Source organism: Lynx canadensis, chromosome C1, assembly GCF_007474595.2.
Source record: "Lynx canadensis isolate LIC74 chromosome C1, mLynCan4.pri.v2, whole genome shotgun sequence".
NCBI classification, from domain to species: Eukaryota; Metazoa; Chordata; class Mammalia; order Carnivora; family Felidae; genus Lynx; species Lynx canadensis.
The window spans coordinates 186224820-186250362 of NC_044310.1; the positions used below are offsets into that span (position 1 = coordinate 186224820).

At 41.0% G+C, this 25543-nt stretch overlaps 1 pseudogene; it reads left to right on the forward strand.

The window, feature by feature from the left end:
* Positions 1-25543, forward strand: part of LOC115519896 — a 75851-nt pseudogene that overhangs the window by 43168 nt on the left and 7140 nt on the right.

A 25543-nucleotide genomic window follows, 5' to 3' on the forward strand; every position in this document is an offset into this window, starting at 1 on the left:
GGGCCAGATGGCTTTCCAGGGGAATTCTACCAAACATTTAAGGAAGAGTGAACACCTATTCCCTTGAAGGTGTTCCAAAAAATAGAAATGGAAGGAAAAGTTCCAAACTCTTTCTATGAAGCCAGCATTACTTGATTCTAAAACCAGACAGAGACCCCACTAAAAAGGAGAACTATAGACCAATTTCCGTGATGAACATGGATGCAAAAATCCTCAACAAGATATTAGCCAACCAGCTCCAACAATACATTAAAAAAATTATTCACCACGACCAAATGGGATTTATAGCTGGGATGCAGGGCTGGTTCAATGTCCACAAAACAATTAATGTGATTCATCACATCAATAAAAGAAAGGACAATTGGGACGCCTGGGTGGCTCAGTCGGTTAAGCGGCCGACTTCAGCTCAGGTCATGATCTCGCGGTCCATGAGGGCTGTGAGTTCGAGCCCCGCGTCGGGCTCTGTGCTGACAGCTCAGAGCCTGGAGCCTGTTTCAGATTCTGTGTCTCCCTCTCTCTGACCCTCCCCTGTTCATGCTGTCTCTCTCTGTCTCAAAAATAAATGTTAAAAAAAAAAAAAAGGACAAGAACCATATGATCCTCCCAATAGATGCAGAGAAAGCATTTGACAAAATACAGCATCCTTTCTTGATAAAAACCCTCAAGAAAGTAGGGATAGAAGGAGCATACCTTGAGATTATAAAAGTCATATATGAATGACCCAATGCTAATATCATCCTCCATGGGGAAAAACTGAGAGCTTTCCCCCTAAGGTCAGGAACAAGACAGGGATGTCCACTCTTGCCACTGTTATTCAACATAGTATTGGAAGTCTTAGCCTCTGCAATCAGACAACACAGAGAAATAAAAGGCATCCAAATCAGCCAGGAGGAGGTCAGACTTTCACTCTTCGCATGATGACATGATACTCTATATGGAAAACCCAAAAGATTCCACCAAAAACTGCTAGAATTGATTCATGAATTCAGCTAAGTTGCAGGATTATAAAATCAATGCACAGAAATTGGTTGCATTCCTATACACCAACAATGAAGCAACAGAAAGAGAAATCAAGGAATCTATCCCATTTACAATTGCACCAAAAACCATAAAATACCTAGGAATAAATCTAACCAAAGAGGTGAAAAATCTGTACACTGAAAACTATAGAAAGCTTATGAAAGAAATTGAAGACGACACAAAAAAATGGAAAAAGATTCCATGCTCCTGGATAGAAAGAACGAATATTGTTAAAATGTCGATACTCCCCAAAGCAATCCACATATTCAATGCAATCCCTATCAAAATAACACCAGCATTTTTCACAGAGCTAGAACAAATAATCCTAAAATTTGTATGGAACAAGACCCCAAATAGCCAAAGCAATCTTGAAAAAAAACCAAAGCAGGAGGCATCACAATCCCGGACTTCAAGCTATACTACAAAGCTGTAATCATCAAGACAGTATGGTACTGGCACAAGAAGAGACACTCAGATCAATGGAAGAGAATAGAGAACCCAGAAATGGACCCACAAACGTATGGCCAACTAATCTTTGACAAAGCAGGAAAGAATATCCAATGGAATAAAGACAGCCTCTTCAGCAAGTGGTGCTGGGAGAACTGGACAACGACATGCAGAAGAATGAACCTGGACCACTTTCTTACACCATACACAAAAATAAACTCAAAATGGATGAAAGACCTAAATGTAAGACAGGAAGCCATTAAAATCCTTGAGGAGAGGGGCGCCTGGGTGGCGCAGTTGGTTAAGCGTCCGACTTCAGCCAGGTCACAATCTCGCAGTCCGTGAGTTTGAGCCCCGCGTCCGGCTCTGGGCTGATGGCTCGGAGCCTGGGCCCTGTTTCCGATTCTGTGTCTCCCTCTCTCTCTGCCCCTCCCCCGTTCATTCTCTCTGTCCCAAAAATAAATAAACGTTGAAAAAATAAATAAATAAATAAAATAAAATCCTTGAGGAGAAAGCAGGCAAAAGCCTCTTTGATCTTGGCCGCAGCAACTTCTTACTCAACACGTCTCTGGAGGCAAGGGAAACAAAAGCAAAAATGAACTCATCAAAATAAAAAGCTTCTGCCCAGAGAAAGAAACAACCAGCAAAACTAAAAGGCAACTGATAGAATGGGAGAAGATATTTGCAAACGACATGTCAGATAAAGGGTTAGTATCCAAAATCTATAAAGAACTTATCAAACTCAACACCCCAAAAACAAATAATCCAGTGAAGAAATGGGCAAAAGACACAAATAGACCCTTCTCCAAAGAAGACATCCAGATGGCCAACCAACACATGAAAAAATGCTCAACATCACTCATCGTCAGGGCAATACAAATCAAAACCACAGTAATATACCACCTCACACCAGTCAGAATGGCCAACATTAACAAGTCAGGCAACAACAGATGTTGGCGAGGATGCGGAGAAAGGGGAACCCTTTCGCACTGCTGGTAGGAATGCAAGCTGGTGCAGCCACTCTTGAAAACAGTATGGAGGTTCCTCAAAAAACTAAAAATAGAACTACCCTATGACCCAGCAATTGCACTACTAGGCATTTATCCATGGGATAGAGGTGTGCTGTTTCAACGTTTATTTATTTTTGGGACAGAGAGAGACAGAGCATGAACGGGGGAGGGGCAGAGAGAGAGGGAGACACAGAATCAGAAACAGGCTCCAGGCTCTGAGTTGTCAGCACAGAGCCCGACACGGGGCTCGAACTCACGGACCGCGAGATCGTGACCTGGCTGAAGTCGGACGCTCAACCGACTGCGCCACCCAGGCGCCCCGAGGTGTGCTGTTTCGAAAGGACACATGCACCTCCATGTTTATAGCAGCACTATCAACAATAGCCAAAGTATGGAAAGAGCCCAAATGTCCATGGATGGATGAATGGATAAAGAAGACGTGGGATATATATACAATGGAGTATTACTCGGCAATCAAAAAGAATGAAATTTTGCCATTTGCAACTATGTGGATGGAACTGGAGGGTATTATGCTAAGTGAAATTAGTCAGAGAAGGACAAAAATCATATGACTTCACTCATATGAGGACTTTAAGAGACAAAACGGATGAACATAAGGGAAGGGAAACAAAAATAATGTAAAAACAGGGAGGGGGACAAAACAGAAGAGACTCGTAAATATGGAGAACAAACTGAGGGTTACAGGAGGGGTCGTTGGAAGGGGGATGGGCTAAATGGGTAAGGGGCACTAAGGAATCAACTCCTGAAATCATTGTTGCACTATATGCTAACTAATTTGGATGTAAATTTTTAGAAATTAAAAATAAAATTAAAAAAATTTATTGACACAAAAATATCACATTTCTATTGAAGGGACTACTTAATGATAGCTAAATACTACTGAGATCAGTTGTGGATGTATGCTTAGGTTATTGGAAATTATCCCGTTATTTAGTGTAACCACACAGTTTCTGTAATGTGTACAACATTTTGGAATCAAAACATGTTAAGGCTACCCGTCTCCCTTGCTGCAGGTGGATCAGATTAATAGGAACTGTTATCATTCACAGGACATAGTTGCTGTGACCTTGAAGCTCCCAGCTAACAAGGTTGTGTGTCATGCAAAGCGTGGTGGTGGGATGTTTGAGGGGAAGACCAATAAAACCGGCATCATGGCAGCCATCACCACATTTGCTGCCAACAAGTAAGTGGAAAAAATCTGCTAAATAGACAAAAAATAAAAGGAAGTCATGCTGTACATTCTCAATGTTGGGGTTAAGGAGGAAGAATTTGGGTCAAGATTATTTAAAATCACAAATAATACACAAATACATACAGCTGCCAGCTTATTACAACTTTTTAATCTTATATTGTCATACCAGATACTAGGAACTGAAATGAGAATCAGTTACTGAAAAGAATGAAAGCCAGAGTAAAAATACCTGAGGAATAGACAAAAATAAGTCCTAAATGGATGGTGGTTACTTGTCCTTAGCACCTGTATGTATATATAGATCAATTTAACCTTTTGAAAAAAGTTCAATCTTTTATATATGTATTATATATGCACTATATATATATACATATTTATGATCTTTTACATATATTTCTCTATAATAGTTTGTATATTATATATGATATATATTAAATATATAAATATATGTACTTATACATATATTTTCTTGATTTAAATGAAGACTTTGCTTTTGTTATGCTTACCTTTATTTATATTACCATTTCCTTTAAAGATCTCAAAACATTACCATAGGAAATAGTCTTTGGAGCAGGCACATGTAGAAGGCTTAATTTCTTTGCTGAATAGTATGAGTCAGTTCTTGTATCCCATGAAGCAAAAGGACCTTGATTCCCAACCTGTCCTTTCAGAGAGCACTTGGTAATCAGACATCACCCTAGTTCCTCCATTTGTTACCAGCCTATAATGTGGCTTGGGACGGCTTGTCTATAGCAGATTTCCATTGTGATAACCACGGGAAATACTCCCAAGCAAAACCCTAAAGCCTCTGGCACCCAAGACTCTCCGCCACATAAGTAATGAACGCCAGGCATTGTGCCCTGACCCAAGGGGAGGGGAGGCCACAGTGCATGCCTGAGATCAGGACAGCCTGGGTTCAGTAGTTCTATTGTTCTGTAATGTGTGTGGATGTCACTCCAGCTCTCACTGAGAGTTATATAATCCCCAGATGGTACCTGCTTGGTAAAGAGTTTACCACTCTTTCCTTTTTTCTGCTTTAGACATGGTCGTGCCGTCAATTGCATTGTGGAGCGAGAAGACATGTTAATAACTGGAGGCCACCACCCTTACCTTGGAAAGTACAAAGTGAGTAGAAGAAAAGCGGGGATGGAAAATATTTATGTTATATAGATAACATGGCATAATTGCAAAGGGTAGCACTTGGCTGCTCTCTCATGGGGACTAACAGTGAGCAAATCAATAAACCGTGCTTCTATTTAACTTCCCATTCCTTGTGCTGAATGATTACTAGCTGGTTCACATCTGCTTTGCTCAAAGATGTGCTTTGAGCTACGTACTTTTCAGTATATAAAAAAACACTAACTGGTATTGGCTGGTACAGAAGAGTAACTGGAAAATACGTAAGTATATATACATCTATTAAAGTAGATCTGATAACTGTACTACTTCCACATACTTTAAAAATAGGATAATTCCCAATAGGGTTCTGTGAAATTGCAATTATTTGCCAACAGGTTCCTCATTTTTCAGGATATCAAGGGTATTTTTTTTTTCAACGTTTATTTATTTTTGGGACAGAGAGAGACAGAACATGAACGGGGGAGGGGCAGAGAGAGAGGGAGACACAGAATCGGAAACAGGCTCCAGGCTCTGAGCCGTCAGCCCAGAGCCTGACGCGGGGCTCGAACTCCCGGACCGCGAGATCGTGACCTGGCTGAAGTCGGATGCTTAACCAACTGCGCCACCCAGGCGCCCCTCAAGGGTATTTTTATAAAATTGTCTCAGAAATTCTTAGAAAAATTTCTATAGCAGAAAATAATTATTCTTTTGCTTTCTAAGAAATAATTTAACTTGTCAGAGTGGGTTAACTTCCATAACAAACAACTAAAAACTTCTGGGGCTGAATCCTGTATTGTGTGATTTCTTCATCAAGTAACAGCCCAGTATAATCAGTAGGGGTTACAGGGAAGAGAAGAGGAGAGGACTCTGCTCCGAAAAATCATTCAGGGACTTAAACGTAGTACCACCATCATCCCCTCAGACTGAATTGTCCAATATGGAGGTCACAGGGCTCATATGGCTATTTAAGTGTAAATTTAAATTAACTAAATTAAATAAAACAAAAAATTCAGTTCCACAGTGGCATTAGCTATATTTCAAGTGCTCAATAACTACATGTGGCCAGTGACTGCCATATTGAACATGTAGATATAGAACATTGCTATCATCACAGAAAGTTCTATTTCATAGCACTCAGAGAGGATTCTAAGTCCTCCACTGGGTCTTCTGAAGAGGGCAGAACACAAGGGGAGAGGGAGAACATGGACTGTTATGTGGGAGGTGTTTTAGGCACCTGGTGTGTAAGTGTGGACCTTGCTTCTATTCATGTTATTAGCCAGAACTTTGCCACCTAACTACAAGGGTGGCTGGGCAATGTAGTCAGATTCTGTGTGCCCAGGATAAAAGACAATAGCATTTGTTTAACACAGCATCATCTCCACCACAGCTGGTGTACCTACGTACATATTTTTAGGAGATAATGGATGTATTTATTTCAACTCACACTCACTCTCTATTTTGAATTTGGTGTAGTTTAACAATGATTTATTAGAGTGAACTTTGTTCTGACAGAGATTACATTTTGGAGGTTGAGGGGGAAATAAAACTTACACATATGAAGTCATTATGAAAACATACTAATCTCAGGTTAAAAGATGAGATACACGTAGTAAAACTATGAGGAGAGATGAACATGAGTTACAGTATGTACAGGAGGCATCTTAGATAAGGTGAAACATAAATGGCCTTCAAGAATAGATGGGCAGAAGGGGTGCCTGGGTGGCTCAGTCAGTTAAGCATCCACCTTGGCTCATATCATGATGTTATGGTTCGTGAGTTTGAGCCCTACCCTGGGCTCTGTGCTGACAACATGGAGCCTGCTTGGGATTTTCTCTCTCTCCTCTCTCTGCCCCTTCCATGCTCACTCACTCTGTCTCAAAATAAATAAATACACTTAAAAAGATCTATTAAAAATAATTAAAAAAGAATAGATGGGCAGAAAGAAGGCATATGGGTGATGGGAACAGCAAAAGCAAAAATGCAGAGGTAGGATAAACATAGCATGATTGATACGGGTGGCCATGAGGAGAGAGGGGGAATTAGAACACACGATGATTACTGAAAAGTAGCGGAAAATAAGATTGGTTAGGTTAAGTGATGCCAGACAGAGAGGAGCCTAGAGTTTCAAGTCAAAACTTGATCTTATAAGAAGGAGTAAGACGGCGTAGATCTTTGATCAGTCGTGTCATAACCAAACATAGGTGCATTGGGGAGGGTAATAGGATAGCACTGGGCAGGATGGCCTGGGGAGGAGAGAGGATGGAGGCAGACTGACCATCAGAAGGCAGCTGATGCGTTCAGACATGAAGTAGTTGGGGGTCTGAGCTGTGATAGTAAGATGTAGAAGAAGTGAGTCCAAGAGCCACTGTAGTATAAAATAAAATAGGAGTTGGTGACAAACTTGGCAAAATACAGGGGAGAATAAAACCACAAACGTGACTCGGAAGTTTCTAGCAGAAAAAGCGAGGTTGGAAGGAGGAACCAATCTGGAGGAACAATGATGAGCTTGTTCATATAAATACAGAACATTTAAGTATAAATGTCCTACACCAATATGGAACTTTATTAAACGGGCTGGTTATAGTTATAGAGGCCAAAAGCATAGTGGTGATGATAATTATGAGAAAATAATGTTTTCTAATATAGAGTGAGGACAGGAGATGATATCAATAACACCTATAATAGTAATATTAATAATTTGTATTTAGAACATTTGCTGTGTTTCAGTCACTCACCTATAATTTTTCCATGCATTACCTTATTTATTGCCATTTCACAGATAGATTCTATAGCTAGCCTAGCTAGCATCACAGGGCTAGTTAAGTGGCAGAGCCGGGACCCAAAATTAAACTGCTGGAATTCATAGACTTTGCCCTTGACTACTACTTCGGTTTGAATTTGGTTCTTTTCAACAGAAATCACAAAGTGAACTCTAATAAGTTCAGAGATATTGAAGCAGAATGCAGATAGAAAGCAGGGATATTGGACATGTAGTTTTTTTTAAATGTTTATTTCTTTTTAAGAGAGAGAAAGAGAGAGCACATGAACAGGGGAGGGGCACAGAGACAGGGAGAGAGACAATCCCAAGCTGAAGGAGTGGAGCCTGATGCAGGGCTCAAACTCACAAACCATGAGATCATGACCTGAACAGAAATCAAAAGTCGGACACCCAGGCACACCTGGGTACATATTAATAGCAAAGATTTTTATGTAAAAGACCTCCAGCAGCACTAAATGCTGCTGAGAGTTTTTGTCGAATTGGGCCCTCTGAGAAACATGTGCTGGATCCATTATGAGCAGGTCACCAGATTTGGAGATTAGGTTAGGTGGCTTCAGGGGAGAAGGTTCAGGTAGAAATGTGGAGCCAGAATTCAAGGAGTTGGGGCAAGAATAGGAGGTTAAGAAGTATGCAGTTGACTCGCATTAGGAGGAAAGAAAAGGACTGGTTGAACAGTAGTCATGAATTGCATAGGAGGAGTCTTTGTTTTGCTTTTATATCTTTCTCTACCCTTCTTTTTTTCCTTTATTATTATTTTTAGTTGTAGCAAAATACATACAACATACAATTTGCTATCTTAGCCATGTTTAAGTGTACAGGTCAGTGTCATTAAGTATATTCACTTTGTTGTGCAACCATCACCGCCAGCCATCTCTGGAATTCTTTTCATCTTGTAAAACTGAAACTCGGCACCCACTAAGCAAGATGTCCCCATTTCTTCCTCCCCCAGTGGCCCCGTAGAAACCACCATCCTACTTGCTAGGAATTTGACTACACTAGGTACCTGATAGAAATGGAATCAAACAGTATTTATCCTTTTGTGACTGGCTTGTTTCACTTAACATAATCTCCTCAAAGTTCATCGATATTATAGCATGTGTTAGAATTTCCTGCCTTTTTAAGGCTGAATAATATTCTATTGTATGTGTCACATTTTATTTATCCATTCATCCATTGATGGACACTTGGATTGCTTCCACACCTTGGCTATTGTGTGTGACTAATGTTGCTATGAACATAGATGTACAAATAGCTCTTCAAGACCGGGCTTTCAAGGCACCTGGGTGGCTCAGTTAGTTAAGGGTCTGACTTCAGACCATGATCTCATGGTCCGTGAGTTCGAGCCCTGTGTTGGGCTCTGTGCTGACAGCTCAGAGCCTGCTTCAGATTATGATGCTTCCCTCTCTCTTTGCCCTTCCCCTGCTTGCGCTCTGTCTCTGTCTCTCGAAAATGAATAAACGTTAAAAATAAAAATAAAAAAATATAAAAGACTGTGCTTTCTATGCTTTTGATTAAATACCCAAAAATGGGATTGCTGCATCATATTATGTTTCTATGTTTAATTATTTGAGAACTGCCATACTGTTTTCCACAGCAGCTTCACTCCTTCACATTCCCACCAGCAATGCACAATGGTTCCAATTTCACCATATACTCACCTACACTTACTACTTTCTGTTACTGGTTGGTTGGTTGTTGTTGGTTTTTTTTATAGTAGTCATTCTACTGGATGTGAGGTGGTATCTTATGATTTTGATTTGCATTTCCCTAAAGACTAGTGATGTTGAGCATCACTTCATGTGCTTATTGGATATTTGAATATTTGGAGAAATGTTTCTTCAAATCCTTTACCCACTTTTTAATCAAGTTTTTTTATTGTTGTTGAGTTGTAGGAATTCATATACATGCTGGATATTAATGCTTTATTAGATATATGATTTGAAAATTTTTCTCCCATTCTCTGGTCTGCCTTTTCACTCTGTTGTGTCCTTTGATACATGGAAGTTTTAAATTTTGATGTAGTCTGATTTATCTATTTTTTTTTTCTTTTGTTGCCTGTGCTTTTGGTGTCATATCCAAGAAATCATTGGCAAACCCAGTGTCATGAAATTTTTTATCTTTGTAAGGATTCACAAGTGACAAAATAAGATATAGAGAAACATGGTCCCCAACACTAGTATTAAAGGTCAGTTCTCTCTTATGGGGAGCCTGGGTGGCTCAGTCGGTTGAGCGTCCGACTTCAGCTTAGGTCATGATCTCACACTCCATGAGTTTTGAGCCCTGCGTCGGGCTCTGTGCTGACAACTCAGAGCCTGGAGCCTGCTTCAGATTCTGTGTCTCCCTCTCTCTCTGCCCCTCCCCTGCTCGTGTTCTGTCTCTGTCTCAAAAATAAATAAAAACATTAAAGCATTTTTTTAAAAAGTCAGTTCTCTTTTCCTAGGCTGGCTTCATGAATATTGGCAGAATGTTGGCCCTGGATATGGAGTATTATAGCAATGGAGGTGCCTCCCTGGATGAATTATTATTTGTAAGTGCTTTAAGAAGCAAGTTTACATTCTGTAAAGTCTTAGATAAAATTATATAATTCAGAAAATGTTTAATAGTTAAGGAATATTTTAATAAATAAATAAAGACCCACATTCCAGGGATAGCCATATATTACTTACTGGCACCCCCAGAATAAGTCCAGAGTTGCTAAATCTGTGTCTGTGTATTATCTGCATCTTTCCCATACTTAGATTTCTTTTCCCAAATGCAAGCATTAGACCTCAACCACAGCTCTATTGATATTCTGGACGGGATCATTCTTTGTTGTGGGGCTGTCCTGTGCATTGTGGTATGTTAAGCAGTATTCTTGGCCTCTACCCACTAGATGTCAGTGGCACAGCTGCCCTCTGGTGTTAACAACCAAAAGTATCTCTAGAGGTTACCAGGGAAGAGAGAGGACAAAATTGCCTCTGGTTGAGAACCAATGCACTAGGCCAAATACCAAAACACTTTTTTCATGTTTTCCAGGATATTTTATTCATTACATTCTGTAGACCCAGTATTTAAAGCCTATGAATGCTTCAGTGTCTTTGGCAAATGTCTGAAACCTAAAAAAAAAAATGCATTAGCTCTAAAGCATAACCAGCCTTCCATCCAACACACTTCTGCGTGGCTTTGGCTTTCCTCAGGCGCAGCTGATCAGTGAGTCCTGGATCACTGAAGTTGCAGCCAGCTGTGGTTTGGCTCCTGAGAAGGTAATGCTACCTAGTCTCTCTTCCACAAGACCTCAAGCTCCAGAGCAAGGAGAACAATTGTGTGTCATTCAGGTTGAGGAGTTTGAGATTCAGAGGGGCTAAGTGATTTGCCGGAAGTAACACAGCTAACTACTTAAGACAGAGCCAGGACTCCAAAGTTCAGTGATCCTTGTCTTTCTCAGGCTCTTTCCTAAAAATCCTGGAGACAGAGGATATTGAGGAGGGAGCTTTGGATTCCAGCTCATTCAGTGAGCAGTCTCCTTTGGTTGAGGACATTACTGCTGCCAACAAGTCCTGTCAAACCCTTCTTTTTCCTACTTCCTTTAACATCCCAGGCAGGTGTCATGAAGTTTTAGTCATTCAATTACTAAAATGGTTTCCTTTCCGTTTTTAAAGTCGGGGTCCCAGTTTCTGTTCCCTTCCCTCTGCCTCTTCCACTCAGAATCCTGGAGCGGAGTTAGACTGGGGAGATACAGTGTGCTTTCTTTTACCCCTTCCCTGTTCTGTGCCTTCTGCTGTGCTGTTGGGGCAGAGAGGGAAGGGAGGACCAGAGGAGACAGCCTCTTCCCAGCAAGCTCTCATCCTTTCTTTGCTTAGATGTAGCCACTTTTCAAGTATGTTTCTGAGGGTTCCATTTCTGCTAGCTGTCTCAGAAATCAATAGTTCCCTGTGAGAGTTCGTTAAATCAACAACTGACCCTCAGCTGGCACCTCATGTGGCATTTCCTGATGCCTCTTTGCCCCATGCTGCCACAAACCTTGGAAAGCCCCATCCCCAAGTTCATCTGACTTTCTATTCAATATTAGAATCTGTGGCCATAGACAGGAGCCAGTTTCTTTATGTTTCTTGAACTTGTGGGGGTCCCTGCCCTTCCCTTCTGGCCATCTCATCACAGCCTCCCTGCCAGATGTTCTGTTGCACTGGTGGCATTAGATAATGATCTCCCTCCATCCTTGGGGAAGTTGGAGGAGAGAACAGCCACCCTTAAAAACACTGCCTCCCCCAAAATGGTACAGCTTACTAATTTCTAACATTTCTCTTATAATGATCTGGGAACTTCTTTAGGGGTGTCGGGAGAGTGTATGTCTGTAATGGCACCTGTCAGCTTGGGAGGTCACTGGCAAGAACAGCTGAGAGTTTTCTCAACTGAGAATATGATGTACTTGGCATTTTTTGTTCTCTGCCAGGGGCATTAGTCACTGATTCTGAGAATGTAGAAAGAATTCTACTCATGGCTCAGACATCCTGAGATAGAATCTTAATTTGTTCTTCATCTTAGTTATTGGTTATGTATAAACAAGCTTTCGTACTTTCCTTTTTGGAAATGAGTGGTCTTGTGACAGCATCTGAATAATTCAAGTTGTGTAGATCATGTCCTGGAAGTTAAAATCAGGATTACCTTTCAACAGATATTCACAAGTGCAACTAGAATTAGGAGTCTCCTGTGTACTTGGACTGTACTGAGTTATATAAGGAAAGGATACCTTCCTTTGAACTCACACCAGAGCAGCATAGAAGGCATGTAAGTGCTAACATATTTGAGAGAATCTCCAAATAGAGGAGAAATTATGTGCGGGGAAGGGCTTCAAAAAGGAGTAAGAGGAACTCAGTTTGAGCCTGATGGGATGAGTAGAGCTTGACTAGGATGACAGTGAATGGAAGAGACTGTGTCTGTTGCCCTATTTTAATCTCCTTTTCTTTTATAGGTCCGAATGATGAACATGTACAGGAAATTGATCAAACAAGAGATTAATGCCAAGGCCCTGATTCAGTGTTGGAAAGAATGTATGTCCGTGTCTTCCTTCTCTCTGAGGAAAGCAGCCATGGAAAAATTCAATTCAGAGACTTATTGGAAGAAAAAAGGGCTGGCTGTGGTCCCCCTGAAGTTTTCTGTCAGCTTTGGCTCAGTCGCTGCTGGTCAGGTCAGTTCTCCAAACAGACAAATCAAAAGGTGTTGGGGAAGCTTTCTATTAAGTTGGATTAGCCATGTGGTTTCAATGCCTGTTTGTTAACCTTCACCAAAGTTGTGCTTAGTCAAGCCAGCTTTTCTCCAGAGAAGATAAAAGCTCCTTTGCAGGATTCCCCAGGGTTAGTAACAAGCATTCTTGTTGGGAAGTCGGGAGACCTAGTGCCTTCTTTTGGCTGTGGCATTAAGCAACTGAGTCAACTCGCTCTGAGCCCAGATCACTCTGGTATAAAGTAAGACAGTGGGTCAGATGAGTGCCAAGACTCCAGCTACTCTATGTTTCTGTGTTTCTGGACCATGAAATAGAAACTGCAAGCTGCAAGGCATTTGGGTGCACCTTCCCTTTTAGTGGGTGGGGTAAACTAAAGTCAGAAAAGTAAATCATTTAATTAATTTTTTCAAAACACAATTTTAGAAGTGTGTTCACTTCTGGGGTGCCTGGTGGCTCAGTGAAGTGTCCAACTTTTGATTTCAGCTCAAGTGATGATTTCATAGTTTGTGGTATGAAGCATGGAGCCTGCTTGGGATTCCCTCTCTCTCATTCTCTCTCTCTCTCTCTCTCTCTCTCTCTCTCTCTCTCTCTCTCTCACTCTCACTCTCACTCTCTCTCTCTCACTCTTTCTGCCCCTCCCCTGCTCACACGCGCATTCTCTCTCTCTCAAAATAAACATTAAAAAAAGTTTGTTCATTTCTTAGCTGCTGAGAGTTATGTGAAGGGGAGGATTGGATATCTGCTCTTGTAGTTTCAATTGATTAAATCAATTCCCTGTTTGTTTGCTAAATCCCTGCTTCTACCCACTCATTCTTTTTTTTTTTTTTTTAATTTTTTTTTTCAATGTTTATTTATTTTTGGGACAGAGAGAGACAGAGCATGAACGGGAGAGGGGCAGAGTGAGAGGGAGACACAGAATCGGAAGCAGGCTCCAGGCTCCGAGCCATCAGCCCGGAGCCTGACGCGGGGCTCGAACCCACGGACCGCGAGATCGCGACCTGGCTGAAGTCGGACGCTTAACCGACTGCGCCACCCAGGCGCCCCTACCCACTCATTCTTGAATGCAACTTACCTGAATAGCTGGTGGTCTGCTCTATTCTCGCTCACTGTACAGCAGTGATTTGGGACCCCTGTTGTCTGCATTCTTATATATGCATATATATGTGTGGAGAAGATGGCAGAGCCCTCAAAACTGTTGTCACTCCCCTTTGCAGAATTCACACCTTTGGCTGAGCTATGAAAACGAAATGGCAGGTGCTTTGAGTGATGACAGATTAGAGATAAAGGGGGGTGGGGCTGTGAGGAACACTAGTACGTATGCTGTGTGTTAAGAGAGCAGAGGAGGTCAGAAAAAAATGGGCAAGAAAGTTCTTCCCTCATTCCTATACCCATCCTTTCACCTAACCATCCTGGCTCAGCTTTGGTGTAATATTAGAATGTTTTCATGCAATTTGGTTATAGACAGGTGGTAACTCAGGGAGAATCATAACAATACAAGCGGTGATCTTTTTGCAGCCTTCGCATTCCATGCCTTTTTATGATAGCAAAAACAACACAGAGCCATTTAGTCATCTGCACACAGTTTACCCAGTTGAGGGAGACCATCAAGAGACTGTGGTTGAGGAATAAAGGCAAAGCCAAGATTATTCAGCAGGAGGGGAGAGGGGAAAACTACTGTTAGAAAAGGGTTAGTGAGCAGTGGATGTTGGTTCAAGGTTTGGGAGTAAACTGATTAGCCAGCAGTTAACAGAGGGGATCAGTCTGGTCCATCTGTCCCTGAGCGGACTGGCCAGGATCACTGGGGAAACAGTCCCTATTGTTTACAGATCTTCCAGCAATCCCAGGGCAGGAAGCTGTGGTAGAAATGGCAGCCTGTTTCTACTTAACTGTTGCCATTACTTAATATCTCATATCCGCAGTAGACCAGACCTGTTCCATTTCCCTTATCGGAAATTTCTTTAAAAGTAGATTAAAAATAATGATAGGTACTGAGCTATCATATCATAGTTACCTACTATGCTATAAGTTCTTTGTGATTTTATCTAATAACTTGCCTGAAGTCCCACATCTGGAGACACATGGGACCAGGGCTGGAAACTCAGATCTGAGAGGCTCCAGAAGCAGTGTCCTCTCAGATGTCTCTCCACGGCACCTTTTGGTGGGAACTGAGGTGGGATTCAGCTCAACAGGGAGGAAACTAGACAACATCCAGCAAGCAGTACAAAGTCTCATTCTCGAAGTCTTCTGAGGAGCTTCCTCCAATGCGCACACCAGTCCTACCCATCTTTTCCTGGAAACCAGTTTCCATGCTGAAAACATTTGTTTAGGGCCTAATTGAGGAGTTTGAGATCGGGCAAGCTGCTTCCTGGAAGCCATATGCTGAAAGACTGTTCTGAGAAGGGAACTAGAAATGGTATTTGAGCACCTTCTACCTATAAGGCCCAAGGCTGGGGAATTTGTATTGCCCACTTCGTTTAACCCATATCTCATCTTGGTTGAGTAGGTATGATTCTATTTTATAGAAGAAGAAACTAAAGCCCATAGAAGTTCAGTCTCTTGCCCAAGGACATTTAGCTATTGAGAATAAGGATTGGACTTGAAGACTGTCTTGTCATGTGTCTTTATCTCATTCCGTGCTGTCTCCCTGAGCAGAGGCAGCCGCTGTGCTCCCAACAGCTGAGGGTGTCAAACATACCTCCCCTGTGGTATATTTAATTACTAGCCTGTGAACACGGAAGAACAGACAATATCTAATTAACCTCCACATCCCCAGTACCCCAACACAGAGTAGAAACTCAAGTGCTTGAATGACTGAGACATTTTGGGAATCTGGAACCAAAGCAAACTTCTCACCAATACCAGCAGTCATTGCTTGATGATTTAAATTTCACAGACTCAGCCCCCAATTTATATTGGAGAACCATCTGTTCTAATGCTCCAGTTGTGCCGATTTCATAGATGAAGCTTTGCAGAATTTTCCTTTGTGGCGATAACAATGAACCATCCGGTGGTGCCACTTAACTGAACCAAATTTGACATTTTAAATGACCCAAGGGGATTGCAGCAGCACATGGAACAAATTACTCAGCAGTCTCTGAAAGAAATGCTTCCCTGGACACGCAGGCAGGGTACTGTTGCCAGTAGGGTCACACAATGGAGGAAATGCACAATCCACTGTAATTGTAGCTCAATCACATGTGCCAACTACAAATTGCCATAAGCAACTTCTGAATTGCTTGCAGAGCCAAGGAGGCCAAATACAGACTTTAAAAGCTTCACAAACAGATCAAATCACTATGCTGTTGTAAATTCATTTATCAAACTTTTATTGGGCACTTACAATGTGTGAGATACTATGTTACATCCCAAGGGATGCCTTAGGACATGGTCCTTCCTTTCAGGGGGCTCATGTTCTAGCAGACGACACTGAAGTGTCATAGAGTTCAGCCCAGGAGCAGCCCTTGCAGCTGCCATCACCTGGCATCTGATGAGCAACCAGGGCAGCCAGCACTAGGCTCTCTGCAGGGGATGCCACTCCTTAGCTTTATTATTTTGAGAACAAATGGCCAGAATGACAAGATGGTATTTCCAGGAGTGATGTGTGAACAAACAGTAAAACACGCTCTGATGTATTTTCCCAAGGCTCTTGGGCATGATTATCATGGCAACAATGCTTTCCTCAAGGTTCTGATTCTCCCTTGGGCTGAGAAAGGGTATCCCTATGTCCCTATTTGACCAAAACATTCCTAGTTTACACCTGCTGACCCAGGTAAGTAGAGTCCATTTTCACTGTCAGTATCTTATTTAGAATGCTAGAACCTTCTGTTAGTCATTCACTGGAATAATGTAAATCTTTGGATATCAATAAAGAGGCAGTACTCCAAGTGTGGCTCATGGCCCACCAGTGGCAATGAAGGTCTTTCTGGTGGTCAGAGCATCCATCTGTAGTTCATTCCTTGAGTTTATCTGGTGATTGACATGTGATTCCATTGACTTTCACTTATGACCAGGGTTGTTTATAAGTAATCTGAGTAGTGAAGGTTTATTAAAATTTTATCTTCATTGTATACAAATTAACTTGTTACCAGAATTTCCTGAAGATCCTGCCTTTATAAATCCTAGATTATTATGCCACTCTGCCTAGAAGCTTAGATATTAAGAAACCTAGCTGACAGAGCTTTATAGTCACCCCTTGCTGGCCCAGACCATGCCTGTGAGGCTGGCATCTCCCAGTTGAGCAGCTACAAAGATGTCTTGCAGGGCTTCTTAAACTACAATGGAACCACTGGAAGCATTTCTCCTAGGAATGTGTGTGTTAATACTGCTCTTATACTAGAAACTCAAAGTAAAAAGACCAGCCTTGTTTTCTGCAGCCTCCTGGGATATCTTTATACCCCTTATTTTAGCATGAACAAAATTGTAAGAAGGCACATTCTTATTGATTATAAAACATGTTTAGCTGGAGTCTGGATGTTTCTGATTACAGCAGCCTTTAATTCTGTGTTAGCAGTTTGGTTCTTTCTGGATCCCTGTGGGAAACTGTACAGTTAGATAAGATTACTTCCAAGTTCTCTTCCAACTAAAGCTCTGTAATTCTGCGCCAGAATGATTTGGAGTGGGCTTAGCTCATTTTGTGGCAAACTACGTCTGTCTATCCTATCTTATTTGGATTTTGGGTTTTGCTTCTCTATATCATACCTACAACTATGGGAGCATATGTTCATATAAACAATTCTCCCCTGCCTCAACCTATCTACACAGAACTTGGCATTTTAAAACTACCTCCGTCCCCACAAAAACCCCCAAACCTAGATTGTTGTTCCACTCTGAATTAGGGAGATCCTTAAAGGTACCAATATGCTCAAATGTCCTCATGAAGAAATAGTAGCTTAAGGAATACAGTCCTCCCCCGGCCTCAAAGCCATCCCGTGACAGTCTGCCCTCTTGTGGAGTGATCATGAGAGAGCACTTGCCACAGCATTGCCCTGGCTCTACTTAGTGCTCTCAGGGCAGGGGGAAAGTGTGCATATTTTGGCAGGATATGGAAAGGAGGGGATCATTTCCAGGGAAAATGTTTTGTTTTATTTATGTATTTATTTTCATTTGGTACATTTTAATACCTTCTAGAATAGACTGCCAGTGAAGCACACACTTGGTTTTTGAGGACAATTTCTATGCTAATATTTGGTTTATCATTTAACATTAAACTATTAAAGTAAAGGTTGGCAAACTACAGAGTGGGTCAAATTCTGCCCATGGCCTGTTCTGTATGTCTTCGGGCTTTGAACAGTTTATTACATGTTTTTAATTTTAATTCCAGTATAGTTAACATACAGTGTTTTATTAGTTGTAGTAGTACAGTACAGTGATTCAACAATTCAATACATTATCCAGGGAAAATGTTTTAATTGACAGGAAATATGACAACGTCACTCAAAAACAACATGGAAACCATTTTCATCTCTTTTGGTTAGGCTGCTGTCCTGGTTCCCATTTACCTGGATGGGTCTGTGCTGATGACTCATAGTGGAATCAAAATGGGTCAGGGGGTGCACACTAAAATGATTCAGGTGAGTATGCAACTAGTTGGATTAAGTTGGATACATGAAAATATTTTGAGCCCTTCCAAACCCCAAAAAATAACTTCTGTTAGTATTTTCTAATTTGCTGGCAGATGCACAAAATAAATGGAGATAAAGCACAGAGGCTGGACCAATACAGTTCAAAGCTCTGACAGTTTGATGCTGTGATGCTGACTGTAGTCCTGGGGAAGGAGCTTGGGGTGCCACTGTCACTGCTTGGGGTGCATTCTGCCTCTACCATGGCTTGCTGCAAAACAAACACTGAGCGCTATTTTTGCTCTTTACCTTTTTTCGCAAAAGTGAAAATCCTCTTCAGATTTATTTCAGTTAGTGAAAACAGGTACAAATTGTAGGTGTTTCATAAAAGCCAAGTGGCATTATGCAAACTTTCACAAAGTGAGGGATACCAGTATTAACAAGTGAGTTGTCTTTCTTCAACTTTTGCTGGGCAATAAAAAGATGTGTAAATTCTCATATATTGCATTATTTCTTGCCTTTTTTATAGTAAGGACTTTGAATTTTTTTTAAATATTTATTTAGTTTTGAGAGAGACATAATGCAAGCAGGGGAGGGCAGAGAGAGAGGAAGACACAGAATCTGAAGCAGGCTTTAGGCTCTGAGCTGTCAGTACAGAGCCTGACATGGGGCTCGAACTCATGAACTGTGAGATCATGACCTGAGCTGAAGTCGGATGCTTAACTGACTGAGCTACCCAGATCCCTTATAGTGAGGACTTTGAACAATTGATAATATAAATCACATCTGATATTTCTAATCAGATTTTACCCATTTTCTTTTGGCTCATTTACTTTAGATTAATTTTTAGCTATCGTTTCTATTTTGCAAACAATAGTAATGTTAAAGGTTATAAAACATTTGGAAGAGGAAAAAAAAATTTTTAAAGACTGAACAATTTCACCATTTAGCAATAAGCACTGTTTTGAGGTTTTTCCATCTTTCCTTTTTTCTTTTTCAAAAATTTCTAACATGCTGTTTGTATAATTTTGTATCCTGGTTTTTAGGTGGGTTTTTTGTTTTATGTTTTTTGTTTTATTTTTATTTAAATTCCAGTTAGTTAACATGCAGTGTTCTGTTAGTTTCAGGTGTACAATATCATGATTCAGCACTTCCATAGAGCACTCTGTGCTCATCAGAAGTGCACTCCGTAATCCCCATCATCTATTTCACCCATCCCCCCACCTACCTCCCCTCTGGTAACCATTAATTTTGCTTTCTATAGTTAAGAGCCTGTTTCTTGATTTGCTTTTCTCTCTCTCTTTTTTTTCCTATGCTCATTACTGGTTTTTTTTTTCACCTATCTTATGTAGAATGAGCACTTCTTCCTGTGGTTAAGAATTCTTTGAAATCATGATTTTTAATGTCTGCATGTGGATATATGTATAATTTATTTAACCATCCCCATTGTTGAATACTATAATGAATATTTTTGTACATAAGCCTGTGGTCAAATCAATGATTATTTTCTTAAAATAGATTTCCAGAAATGGAATTACTGGGTCACAGAGTATATCTTAAATCACTGATACTCATTACTAAATTGTTTTCTAGAAAGTATCCATTTCATTATACCACTAACCAACTTTATGTCTTATGGATTTTTTAAAAACCTTAAGTAATTTAATAGGTGAATGATACTATCTCATTATTGCCTTAATTTGCATTTTTCTGGTTATAGAGCTTTTGCTGGAATTTTGCAGAGTGAGGTGGTAGGAAAGGCTGCAGAGGTATTGATTTCATGATTATGAAGATACGAAGCATTTTCCTCCCATGTTGGCTTTGGGCTTTGCCTCCTCTTCCTGATGCTACTGCACAGAAGAAAGCCGAAGAAAAAAAGAATGTGTGCTCAGACTTTAGAGTCCAGACTAGCTCTACAGGGATTTTAGAAAAGAACTTTTTGTGGCTGGCAGAATTCATGGTTCTGCCCGCCTGTCGCCGTTGCACGTGTGGGGCTTCACACGCAGGCCGCTGTGTGGGTGTGTGCACAGGTCTATGACCAAAGTATTTGAAAAGAAACAGGTGGCTAGTTATAAATTAAGGACGCCAGTGTCTAACAACCACCTGCATGGACCAAGCACAGAAACTGTCCCTAATACAAATGTCTCTGGGGTTTTGTGGTGGCGGGTCTCAGCGGGTTGGCAGTAAAGGTAAAAATCATTGCAGTGGTGTCCGAATCATTAACCCCACCAGGCCAGATACATGGGTGGAGCTCCAGAGTTGTTGAGAATTAATCCAATCTTTAGTTCCTTCCCACAGCCTCCTAGTAAAAACTGTGCTTTCCCCAGTGTCAGGCTCGGTACATGGTACAATACTCAGCTGCTCTCCTGGCCTGGAAATCCATCTCCTTTTCTCCCTCACTCCTGACATCCCACTGGTCAGTGGGATTCCATTTTACTCAAAAATATCTCTGTCTTTCAACCTCCATGTTCTGGGAATATCGCTACTCCGATTCAGACTTGCACCTCTTTTCAGGGCCACTGCAAGGCTCTGTCCCTCCACCTGAGTTTCAGTGCCTTTCACTCTGGCTTCGTGTTGACAGAGCTTTCCCACAAAATAAATCTGGCCATGCCATATTTAAAAACAATGCTTAGAGTTTGCCAATAGTTTTTCTGTTAATCCCTGACCTCTTAGCATGAATTATAAGGCCTCCACCCTAGATGGTCTGTCTTTAAGACCAACTCACACTTCACCCCCACCCCTGGGAAACCTTTCGCATCACCTCTTACAGGGCTGGTCTCTGCCTTCTCTGTGTCCCATGGGCCTCTTAAGCCTCTGGCACATATTTGTGGTTTTGAAATCAGTGTTTGCTGGAAATTATGATAACTTAATAAAAAATAATCCCTAGCATGCTTGTCAGACTCTTCTAAAATGCCTTGAACCAGTCATCAGCAAGAACCATCAAGGCACTCAGGATTGGGTGAGAATCACTGTTACTTTGTGTTTTATGATAGAAAAAAGAAGGAGGGAGGAGGAATGAGTGAATTGAATATCAGTAGAAATGGCACTATCAAAGCTACTGCAGTTACACAGTGATAAATGGAGGCCTTTTGGCTCTCTGCATGTGGAAATTTTTGTCATCATATGGTAGAGGAGCTCTTGCATCTGGGAAAATTCTCCATTAGAGAAAAAGGTGTTTTTTCTGCCCAAAACTCTTCTTTTTAAGCCAGAACTAATTAATGTTTCTTCCTGTGGAATGTAGGTATCTTCCAGATAATACCTGTAAATCTATTTGTTCTCCTTCTTTGGGTTCCACTGTTCCTAAATGGGAAGGCAACACTACAGTCCTTTTATAAAAGTGAAAATCATATAAGCACTCATAGGAAAATAGGAAACCAACCTGCTGGCTATGTCTTCAACCAATAGTAGGCACTAAATGCAGTGGAAATTTCAGCTGCTTCCTTCGATGTACTTACAACCTAGTTGGAAGAGAAAACACACATTCTAAAGTCAACTAGCAAACTTTCAAAGTAATAGGTTATAAAGTACCAGATGGTGTGGAATGGATGTCAATAAAAGCTGAGTATGTGTCATGCTGACTGTTCTAGAATGTCACATTAAAAACATTGGTCTCAGGGAAATAATGTTTGAGGAATCCTCCTTAGAAATGGTTCCTGGGGCGCCTGGGTGGCTCAGTCAGTTGAGCTTCTGACTTTGGCTCAGGTCATTGTCTCACACTCTATGAGTTCGAGCCCCTCATTGGGCTCTGTGCTGACAGCTCGGAGCCTGGAGCCTGCTTCACATTCTGTGTCTCCCTTTCTCTCTGACCCTCCCCCATTCATGCTCTGTCTCTCTCTGTCTCAAAAATAAATAAACATTAAAAAAAAATGGTTCCTGCTATTCTACAAAACTAGGACTCCTTCTATAATTCATATTTATGGGAGCTCTCAATCCTTTTGGGGCATATTTATTTCTCCCCTCTGCCCTGTGCTTCCTGAGCCAAAGAAAGGCTGAGAGAGCCTGACTGAAGAGAGAGGTACAGTGCCAGGCAGTCAACCTTCCACCCTCATGAATTGCTGCCATTCAGCATACTTTCTTCTGTAATGGTTGCACCTCTCACCTTTTTCTTTCTTAGACTTGGGGACTTGGCCCTAACCCTCATTTTTCTGTAAGTCAACAATGTACACTGCAGAGTCAGGAGAACTTTTGGTGTAAATGGTATAATTTACCAAAATTACGCCACTCTCCCAAGACTGATAGGTACCTGATACTAAAATTAAACAACCCACCATCCATTGTCTCCTGAAATACTCGCTGTTGATAGGCTGTCTTTCCAGAAGACTGAATGAAGTTCTTCAGCAGCAGAACGTACATTGCCCGTTATAGCGCAGACCACAGGTGTAACTAAGTTGGCAGTCACGGGAGACGGTCACAGGCACTGAACAAATGCTGTTAGTACAAGATGACCACAAGTGCTTGGGAAGTTGGGAAGTTGGAAGTTCCCACAAGTGCTGTGGGAAGGATTACATTAATCTTGGCTCTTCCTGGTTATTACTACTGATAGCTTTCTTTATCATCTAGTGAAATCAGAATTAAAGTCTCAAATGATTCTTTCTTTAAACATCACTATCACATCATGTTTGCTCTTTTTCACAGGCATGAGTTGCTTTTGATGAAAGCGGTAGTCTTGCAGTTGCTGAATACTTCAGGTAAATAGTCCTTTCAATCCCATGCCATGAAAAATAGCAGTTGTAGCTTGAGGAAGAGTTTCACTTCTGTTTGAAATTTTGGAAAAAATTGATTTTGTACCTTCTATTAACCCACTGTTATAAACAACATTTAGCTTCTAGTTAATCCAAGTGTCCAGAAAGTCTTCTGTTGGGAAAAATAGGAACACAAATAAAATATGGCTGAACTGATGATTTGAATCATACTGAGTAGTACTAGAGGGTTCTATGAGGTTGGTGCTTGGAACCCACAGCAGTGATTGATTTTTCTGTTGAAAACTTAGTGTATCCTTAAGAAACAAATGTAGGGAGATTGCAGAATAAACCCATAATAAGACGAACATCATTTCACACCTTCTAGATTGGCAAGAAATAAGAAATGTGACAATAACCATGTGTTGTCAACCTGTGGAAAAATTGTTTCTTACATACTTTAGAAAATAATTATCAAATTATTTTAATGGAAAATGAAAGCCATAAGAGAACAGAGTGATGTAGAGTCTTATGTGATTTTGTCATTTTGTTAGTTCTCGTGGGAGTCCTGGGGCACTGGCTGGCTATCAGGAATAAGTGTTAGAAGTGTTTTTAATGGCCACCTCCAGACCAGGGCAAACAGAGGAGAGCAGGGTAGAAATTCCTGGCAAGCTGCTCGCCTGTGCGTCTCTTTTACCATGACACCCATTTGGTGTCTTAAGGAAGAGTCAGGAACAGAGCAGGCCATGGGGACTAGAGAAGTAGCATAGAATGAGAGCCAAGGGCCTGGTCTTGCGAACAGAAGGCTGAATCCTGGAGCCAAAAAGGCAGACAGACAGACAAACGTGCACCTTTGAAATAGCATTTGGTCTAAAATGCAGCTGTAATTCCCCAAATCTGATGACAGTGGGATGACATGATTCAAGATTAACTAAAAGCAATAGGCTGGATAATCGTATAGTCAGCACCTAACTTCCAGGCATAAGGAGTCATTCATTGACGAGGAGCAATTGGATGTTTTATCAGCCAAAGCAAGTGTAATAAGAAGTATATATTTATTCAACAGATTTATTGCATGTGTTACATGCTGGCACATCATTGTACAAGTGTATTCTTTTAGTTTGCTGTACATGCAAATTGAACACAGCTTCTTACTGGTCTGTTTAAATCATCGGGCCATGCAATTAGAGGACCTAATCACTTAACAGCTCTCCTCAAGAATTCTGTTTCCTCCAGGGGTTGAGTCAGACATGAACTGGGAGACAGGCAAAAGCCATCCTTTAAAATATTTTGTTTATGGAGCTGCCTGTTCCGAGGTTGAAATAGACTGCCTGACAGGTGTTCATAGGGTCAATACCAATTGGGAAAGTCTTCAGGTTGTACCTTTGATAGATCTAAATTCCATATATTCCATCTGTCTGAGCACTGTGGAAGCACCATGTATTTGGCTAAGGATAATTTCTCTGAATTACCAGAAAAAAATAGAAGCTCAGCAAGTTGCCTTGGTGTTGTGGTTGCTTCCATGGAAAACAGCTGGCAACTTCTCTTATTTTTCTGGTCTTTTTAAATGGAATTGGGAAAGAAACCACTTCAAGGAAGAAACACAGCTTGAAGAGAGCTTTCATGTAGACTGTTGGTATAACCAGCAATCCTGACCTCCTATGTGAAATGCCATCATATGACATTTTTGAAGGATTTAATAAGCATCCATAATCTAACAAGCACCAAGGGCCAGCCCAGGGAAGTTAGTGGCCAGCTTTTGATATCTTTTATCTAGCTAGGTCCTGCTTTTTAGATAGTTTAAGGGCATCTTATGATTTTAAGGGATGCTGTGAAGAGATTCCCACACAGGTGCGTGCGCTCTCTCTCTCTCTCTCTCTCTCTCTCTCTCTCTCTCTCACACACACACACACACACACACACACTTCTGTTTCAAGGAGAGTTTCTCCTCTTGTAGCTGGGCCCCTATGGGTAAATGAAGCTACTTACTGGCCACTGTCAGTAATAATAAATGATTATTAATACATTAAATGGGGCTGTGATACCCTCACAACTGTCTTGTGATAATCTGTCCCAAAACCTACCCAGAAGGAGACTCTAGGTCTTGATATTTCCAAACATACTTTGTCACTATATCTTACAGTATGATCAGATTTAAGTTTTCATTTAACAGGTCTCCAGCATGTACGTTTTTTAAACTATAGTCAGCCTAATCTTTGAAATTGTATATACCTTTGAACCTGCCCAGTAAAGTATCTGGTTTGTGTGGATTCTAACTCAGACCAGCTCACTTTTGGGGAACCTTGGACTAGGAAAAAACAGTGATCATACTAAGCATGGTTTTCATGCTGGAGTAGCTGTCCTGTTTTAGTTCCATAGAAAGTTATCTCATACTAACTGATTTCTACATCCCTTCTCCCTCAAAGAAAAATTTAGGGAAAACTTAAATCACTTGGGTTTTCTTTATCTTGTATATGCCTTGGCCTTGCTAAGGTCTAAGAAAGGTAATAGCCTTGGT